The 7646-nt window shown below is 39.0% G+C and overlaps 1 long non-coding RNA gene across 2 annotated transcripts in view; it reads left to right on the plus strand.

The window, feature by feature from the left end:
* LOC135228801 (uncharacterized) overlaps positions 1-7328 on the plus strand; it is a 69212-nt gene extending 61884 nt beyond the window's left edge. Inside the window, exon 3 of one of the 2 annotated variants that reach the window (XR_010319660.1) lies at positions 7042-7328. This is a non-coding gene — a long non-coding RNA (uncharacterized LOC135228801). Of the gene's footprint in view, positions 1-3309; positions 3993-7041 lie in introns of those variants that run through there. The other variant, XR_010319658.1, reaches the window with a different exon arrangement.
* The last annotated feature ends 318 nt before the right edge of the window (positions 7329-7646 follow it).

Below are 7646 nucleotides of genomic sequence, written 5' to 3' on the forward strand. Positions count from 1 at the left end.
GAGTATGGTCCCTGGACATGCTTTTAGCTCAGAAATGAAATCACTCCTGAGGTCTACCCTTCAGCCAAAGATTAGACAGGCTCATAAAACAAAACAAGACTAAGTGGGCACACCAGCCCAGGGGTAAGGACTAGAAGGCAGGAGGGGACAGGAAAGCTGGTAATAAGGAACCCAAGGTTGAGAATGGAGAGTGTTGACATGTCATGGGGTTGGCAACCAATATCACAAGACAATATGTGTACTAATTGTTTAATGAGAACCTAGTTTGTTTCTGTAAACCTTCATCTAAAGTACAATAAAACAAAAAAAAGAAGATGGAAGGAATACACAGAGTCACTGTACAAAAAAGAATTGGCTGATAATCAGCCATTTCAGGAGGTTGCATATAATCAAGAACTAACGTTATTGAAGGAAGTCCAAGCTGAACTGAAGGCATAGGCGAAAAACAAGTCTCCAGAAATTTACAGAATACCAATTGAGATGTTCCAACACAGGAATGCAAGGCTAGAAGTGTTCATCTATCTATGCCAAGAAATTTGGAAGACAGCTACCTGGCCAACCACCTGGAAGAGATCCATATTTGTGCCCATTCCAAAGAAAGGTAATCCAACGGAATGTGGAAATTATCAACCAATATCATTAATATCACATGCAAGTAAAATTTTGCTGAAACTCATTCAAAAGCAATTGTAACAGTACATTGACAGGGAACTGCCAGAAATTCAAGCAGGATTCAGAAGAGGACTTGGGATGAGGGATATCATTGCTGATGTCAGATGGATCTTGGCTGAAAGCAGAGAATACAAGAAAGATGTTTACGTGTGTTTTGTTGACTATGCAAAGGCATTTGACTTTGTGGATCATAACAAATTATGGATGACATTGGGAAGAATTGGACTTTCAGAACACTTTGTGCTCATTTGGAGCCTGTACATAGACCAAGAGGCAGTCATTAGAACAGAACAAGGGGATACTGGGTGGTTAAAAATCAGGAGAGGGTGTGCATCAGAGTTGTATCCTTTCACCTTACTTACTCAATCTGTTTGCTGAGCAAATAATCTGAGAAGCTGGACTATACGAAGAAGAACATGGCATACTGCTTCTATGGGTGTTGATTGAGGGTCCAAGTAAAATGAAATCCTTGACAATTTCAGTCTTTTCTCCGTTAATCATTTGTTGCTTATTGATCCAGTTGTGAGGATTTTGGTTTTCTTTATGTTGAGGTGTAATGCATACTGAAGGCTGTAGTCTTTGATCTTTCTTAGTAAGTCCTTCAAGCCCTCTTCACTTTCAGTAAGCAAGGTCGTGTCATCTGCATATCACAGTTTGGAAGCAGCAGTCAAGAAATCAAATGACCCAATGCTGAAACACCAGAAGAGAAACTACATAATTGGGTACTTCTAAAAATCAAACACTCATGCTCATCAAAAGACTTCACCAAGAGAGTAAAAAGACAACCTACAGACCAGGAAAAAATTTTTGGCTACGACATATTTGATCAGGGTCTAATCTCTAAAATCTACAAGATACTGTAAAACCTCAACAACAAAAAGACAAATAACCCAATTAAAAATTGGGGAAAGGATATGAACAGATGCTTATCCAAAGAAGACTTTCAGGCAGCTAACAGATACATGAGGAAATGCTCACAATCATTAGCCATTAGAGAAATGCAGATCCAAACTACAATGAGATTCCATCTCACTCCAACAAGACTACCATTAATCCAAAAAACACAAAATAATAAATGTTGGAGAGGTTGTGGAGAGACTGGAACACTTATACACTGCTGGTGGGAATGTAAAATGGTACAACCACTTTGGAAATCGGTTTGACTCTTCCTTAAAAAGTGGGAAATAGAAGTACCATACAATCCAGGAATCCCACTCCTTGGAATATATCCTAGAGAAATAAGAGCCCTCACACCAATAGATATATGCACACCCATGTTCATTGCAGCACTGTTCACAATAGCAAAAAGATGGAAACGTAGATGCCTATCAACAGATGAATGGATAAACAAATTATGGTATATTCACACAATGGAATTCTACACAACAGTAAAGAATAACTATGAATCCATGAAACATCTCATAACATGGATGAACCTGGAAGGCATTATGTTGAGTGAAATTAGTCAGTAACAAAAGGGCAAATATTGTATGAGACCACAATTATAAGAACTCAAGAAAAAGTTTAAACACAGAAGAAAACATTCCTTGATGGTTACAAGAGAGGGTATTCACTAACTAGCTAGTGGACAAGAATTATCTTAGGTGAAGGGAAGAACAAAACCTGATACACAGGAAGTCAGCACAACGGGACTAAACCAAAAGCTAAGACATTTCCTGAATACAACCAAACACTTCAAGGGGCAGAGTAGCAGGGGCAGCGGTCTGGGGACCATCAGGGGACATCTACGTCAATTGGCATAACAAAGTTTATTAAGAAAATGTTCTGCATCGCACTTTGGTGAGTGGTGACTGGGGTTTAAAAGCTAGCAAGAGGCCACCTAAGATACATCGATTGGTCCCAACCTACCTGGAGCAATGGAGAATGAAGAACACCAGAGACACAAGGAAAATATTAGCCCAAGAAATGAAAAGGGCCACATCAACCAGAGACTCCATCAGCCTAAGAGCAGAAGAACTAGATGGTGCCCCACTACCACCAGTGACCGCCCTGACAGGGAACACAACAGAGAGTCCCTGACCGAGCAGGAAAAAAGTGGGGTGCAGAACTCAAATTCACATAAAAAGACCAGACTCGGTGGTCTGACTGAGACTGGAGGGACCCCAGAACACATGGCCCCTGCACTGCATGTTAACCCAGAACTAAAGCCATTCCCGAAGCCAACTCTTTAGACAAAGAATAGACTGGAGTATAAGACATAAAATGATACTCATGAAGAGTGTGTTTCTTAGTTCAAGTAGATACATGATACTAAATGGACAGCTCCTGTCTGGAGGCGAGATGAAAAGGCAGAAAGGAACAGGAACTAGTTGAATGGATACGGGAAATCTGGGGTGGAAAGGAGGAGTGTGTGGACATATTATAGGGATAGCAACTAGGGTCACAATGTCTGTATAAATTTTTGTTTGCGAACCTAACTTTAGCTGTAAACTTTCACTTAAAGCACAATAGGAAAAAAAATCAAATGACGTGTTTATTACATTCGGCAAATCTGCTGCAAAAGACCTCTTTTAAGTGTTAAAATGCAAAGATGTCACCTTGAGGGCTAAGGTGCACCTGACCGAAACTATGGTATTTTCAGTTGCCTCTTTTTTTTTTTTGTTATGTACGCGAAAGCATATGGACATTGAATAAGGAAGGCCAACGAAGAATTGATGCCTTTGAATTATGGCATTGGCGAAGAATATTGAATATACCATGGACTGCCAGAAGAACAACCAAGTCTGCCTTCAAAGAAGTACAGCCAGAGTGCTCCTTAGAAGCAAGATGGTGAGACTTCATCTCATGTACTTTGGACATGTTCTCAGAAGGGACCAGTCCCTGGAGAAGGATGTCATGCTTGGTAAAGTAGAGGGTCAGATAAAAAGAGGAAGAAGCTCAACGAGATAGATTGACGTGGTAGCTGCAACAATGGGCTCAAGCATAGCGAGGATTGTGAGGATGATGCAGGACTGGGCAGTGTTTTGTTCTTTTTTTCCATGGGGTCACTATGAGTCAGAATCAACTCAACAGCCCCTAACAACAACATAGACAAGTAGATACATCCCAAAGTGCTTAACAAACAAGAAAGGTACAATATTGGAGTTTTTGATAAGAAATTATGACTGAAGTTGAACATTGGTCTATAATTAAACAAAACACCTTAATAATAAATCTATTTTCAGGAGATGGAACTGATGGGTTGCAGTGAAGCAAGTTGTTTTTAAATTTAATTTAAAGCAGGATGTTGATACTACTTGTATATGAGAAAGACTTCATATAGAAAAAAATCTAGGTAGAATTCTCCCTTCTCTTATCCCTAATTCGTAATCTCTCCCTCGACTCATAGCAACCCTATAGGACGGAGTAGAACTGCCCCATAGGGTTTCCAGGGAGCACCTGGTGGGTTTGAGCTGCTGAGCTTTTGGTCAGTAGCCGTAGCTCTTAACCACTACACCACCAGGGTTTCCTCCAAAAGTATAACCATTATTTTTTTTCTTGCTTGTCTTTCCCCAAAATGTTTACATTTGCAAGATATACACACACACACAATTTTCTTGGGAAAAAATGGAATCCGGCTATACATATTTTTCACCTTGCTCTTTTCATTTAATGCTATTTAATGGCCATATCATCACCTACAGGTCCCTGGGTGGCATAAATCCTTTGTGCTTGGCTGTTAACCTAAACGGTTTTGGTTTGAACCCACTTATTGGTGCCTCAGATAAAAGATCTGCCAATCTGCTTCCATAAACAAGAGTACAGTAAAGAAAACCCTACGGAACAGTTTTACTCTGTAACACGTGGGGTCACCATGAGTTGGAATTGACTTGACGGCAGTGGGTTTGGTTTTGGCTTATCATCACCTATAGATGCCTTTCATTCTTTTTAATGGTTACATACTATTTCCTAGAATGGATTGCCATTGTTTATTTATTCCCAATGGACATTTTTTTTAGGTTTTTAAATTTACAAACAAGGCTACTGTGACTCTCTTTATTACATGTATATGTTCATGCCTTTGTAAATATGATATGAGGGTACAATTAAGATGAAAATGTGGTCTGGACAAAAGGAAATGAAATACGGGGTGGATTTATGGTTACGTAAAAATAGTTGCAAAAAGGTGCTTATTTCTGGTGAGTAGGAGAAGCTAAATTTATTTTCTTCCTAAACCCTTTTTGAAATGAGGTAGTAAATACAAATAAGATAAAAATGTCAAGGTAGATACCATGATTCCATGAAGTTAGAAGTAAAGAAATGGGGAAAGCTCACACAGAATCATTTTTCTGTCTGTTTTAGGATTATGACCTGCAAAAGATCAGTGAAAATTTGGTCTTATTATTTTATATTTTTGTTTTAGGAAAACAAAAACATGTAAGTGGATTGAATTGTGTCCCCCAAAAATATGCATATCAATTTGGCTCGGCCATGAATTCCCACTATTGTGTGATTGTCTACCATTTTGTCATCTGATGTGATTTTCCTATGTATTGTAAATCCTACCTCTGTGATGTTAATGAGGTGGGATAGGCGGCAGTTATGTTAATGAGGCAGGACTCAGTCTACAAGATTGGTTTGTGTCTTGAGCCAAGCTCTTCTGAGATATAAAAGAGAGAAGCGAGCAGAGAGACGGGGACTTCATACCACCATGAAAGCAGTGCCGGGAGCAGAGCGCATCCTTTGAACCTGGGTTTCCTGTGCACAGAAGTTCTTAGACCAAGGGGAAGACTGATGACAAGGACCTTTCTTCAGAGCTGACAGAGAGAGAAAGCCTTCCCTTGGAGCTGATGTCCTGAATTTGGACTTCTAGCCTACTAGGCTGTGAGAGAATAAACTTTTGTTTGTTAAAGCCATCCACTTGCGGTATTTCTGTTACAGCAGCACTAGATAACTAAGATAGTGGGCCTCTAGGTGGGGTTATATTTTGGGGCCTATGCCTCATTCAGTGGTTTAGGTAAGCACTTAATGAAATAAAGAATAAGTAATTATGTATATATACATATATATGTATTTGCAGTTTAAAAAAAATAATATTTTATTGTGTTTTCAGTGAATGTTTACACAGAAATTTAGGTTCCCATTCAACAATTTCTACATAAGTTGTTCAGTGACATTGGTTACTTCCCTTTCCTTCTTCTCCCCATCCCCTACACACGAAGCAAAGAGATGGACCATGGGAGTTCATAATTCAAAGGCTAGCAGTTTGAAATGCTGTGGTGAGCTTGGGCCCTGGTCTTTAAATGTATAAATAAAATGACATCTTTACTAGGCTTCCAATGGCTGATGATCCCTGGCTGCCATCATTTATAACCTAAAGATGGAGTTTGTCAGTTTTTAATAGCCAGAGTAGTGATGGTCATAAACGAAGCTGTAAAAACTGGCCAGTTAGGTGTTTTAGATGTCAATGATAATTTCAAAATTCAGCTCTTAAGGTTATGTTTTCCTGATACCAAGTCTTGCTTTGATTCTTGTGTTCCTCACTTTGAATAAAAGGAAACAGAAGGAAATTTTTGTGGGAAGAAACAATTTGCTCTTTTCAAAGTGACTTTCCAGGTCAGAGCGGGAAGGTATTTTCTTTAAATTGGATTGAAACAGTGGAATTAAAGACTAACTCAACTCCAAAACATACATTGAAAATACAATTTTTTTTCTTTCTGAAAAAGTTGTCAAAGAATTAGCTAAATGAACAACATTTGTTTGCAATGTCATTTACACACTCACATCAAAGAATTTTCTTGTGTACTATTTCACATTATATGTTTTAATAAGGTTGTCTTTATAATTTATCGTAAAGTCCTATGCACTTCTGAGGCTATTGTAGTCAGAGGTTCGATATTCTGTGTTTGTGCCTTTAGTTCTGTCCTGCCTTGGTTTTCTTTTCTCTGCCAATCGAGATGCTTTTATGGCCTGTACTGTTGTATTTTGGGTGCTTCTGGGAACACTTGCCAGGATATGCATCTGCTAAAATGTATAAGAGTAAGCATTACAATTGTTATTGTGCCAGTAAGTTGGTGTGTTAAATGTAGAAATTAAAAGACAGTAAAATAAAAAAAATTGTATGGTGAATTTTACCTGACCTAGCAAAACATAATTATGGCTTGGTTGGTTACTATAACCTGGTGGTGCAGTGGTTAAGAGCTCAGGCTGCTAACCAAAAGGTCAGCAGTTTGAATCCACCAGGCGCTGCTTGGAAACCCTCTGGGGCAGTTCTACTCTGTCCTATAGGGTCACTATGAGTCTGAATCGACTTGATGGCAACGGGTATTTTGTTGTTGTTGTTTTTGTTACTATACAGGATTTGTAAAGTGGACAAAATCAAATTGCTATAGTAACTGTTCTTTTTTTCTTCTTCTTTTACATCCTCAGCATTTAAAGATGTGAAGTGGAAGACAAAATTTTGGCTGACAGCAGTATTAAGTCCTAGGTTAGTATCTCATGTGGTCTTTTCTCTATGCAATTATCCTCTTTCTTATACTTTATCTTGGGAAAGTCGTTGTACACAGTGATGAGAAGTAGGAAGGAGATGAATGGCCACTGTGTTTTCTGTAGCTGCAGTGTTCCCTTTCTGTTGTATCTGCGTCCTTTTCATCTTTGTGTGCATCTTAACCTCTGGTATAAAGGGATGGCAATGGTGCCACGGTATTCAATTTTAATCTTTGTTTTTAAAGCAGATTTTATAAATATTTATCTCATTTATATAGCTTACATTATATATCATGCTAGAATGGCAATTCATGCACCACATTGTGTTATCCTCCTGGTCTCTACTTCAGCGGTCATTTCTTCCTGTCCCACCTAGTTATTGCAGTGTCATTGGTGAATGCAGTTTCAAGTTCACAGTCAAATTGGGGATGGTGGCGGTGCTGCGCAGTGGCTGTGAGAGCGGCTCATCTGGTTCCCTAATTTATACAGATGGAGAATCTCTGACCGAGCCAGGCAACAACTTGTTCAAAGACACAGGTGGAGTCTGT

This window comes from Loxodonta africana, chromosome X, assembly GCF_030014295.1.
Source record: "Loxodonta africana isolate mLoxAfr1 chromosome X, mLoxAfr1.hap2, whole genome shotgun sequence".
Classification (NCBI taxonomy): Eukaryota; Metazoa; Chordata; class Mammalia; order Proboscidea; family Elephantidae; genus Loxodonta; species Loxodonta africana.